This window comes from Sinocyclocheilus anshuiensis, unplaced genomic scaffold, assembly GCF_001515605.1.
Source record: "Sinocyclocheilus anshuiensis isolate Anshui unplaced genomic scaffold, SAMN03320099.WGS_v1.1 scaffold246, whole genome shotgun sequence".
Taxonomy (NCBI): domain Eukaryota; kingdom Metazoa; phylum Chordata; class Actinopteri; order Cypriniformes; family Cyprinidae; genus Sinocyclocheilus; species Sinocyclocheilus anshuiensis.
In genome coordinates this window covers 1,743,340-1,744,221 of record NW_015542356.1, presented here as the reverse complement: position 1 = coordinate 1,744,221, position 882 = coordinate 1,743,340, and positions in this window count along the sequence as shown.

Sequence of the window (882 nt, the reverse complement as noted above, 5' to 3'; positions counted from 1 at the left end):
GCATTAAGCACGCTGAGGTGGCGTTCGCGGATGAGTCATGTTCCCATTGCGGGAAGATGACCATCTCGGAGATGCGGGCCAGGCTCCGTTTCCTCCAGGGGGCCGGAGCTCCGTTGCCTCTGCCGGGATCTAGTGTTCGTCCTGGTGGCAGCCAGGCGTGGACTACTTCGGGCAGTAGCATGGGCGGTCTCAGGGTTACAGTGGTGGCAAACCCCTCAGGGAACCAACCCTCAGGGGACCATCGCTTCTTTAGTGCTTCGCAACCAGTTGAGCCGCCAAAGGAACGCGCTGGGCCCTCTTCAAAGCGCGTACCAGCGGAATCCTTCGGTGCTCCTCCCAACGACCGGATGTCGATCACTGCATCGGAGGGAGAGCTCTCTGGAGAGGAAGATTCGGCTGAGCTGCCGCCCTCCGGGACGGTGCAGCTAGGGGGTATACAAGGGTTTCCCCGGTGGAGCGGTCGGTTGCCATGCAATTGTGTCCTAATACCGCCTCCCCCCGGCAGGGCGAACCGTGCCTCCGGGCAGGAGTGCCCCTAGAGCAGGTCTCCAGGCATGCTGTGGTTCACACGGATGCCTCTACCACTGGCTGGGGGGCCACGTTTGATGGGCTTGCAGTGTCGGGTGTTTGGACGGGCCCCCAACTGCACTGGCACATCAATTGCCTCGAGTTGCTGGCAGTGCGGCTTGCCTTGATCCGTCTCAAAGGGCGCTCACGAGGCAAGCACGTACTAGTCCGTACGGACAACACTGCGACCGTTGCGTACATCAACCGACAAGGTGGTCTACGCTCCCGTCGCATGTCGCAACTCACCTCCCACCTCCTCCTCTGGAGTCAGAAGCATCTGAGGTCGCTTCGTGCCATTCACATTCCGGGCCTGCT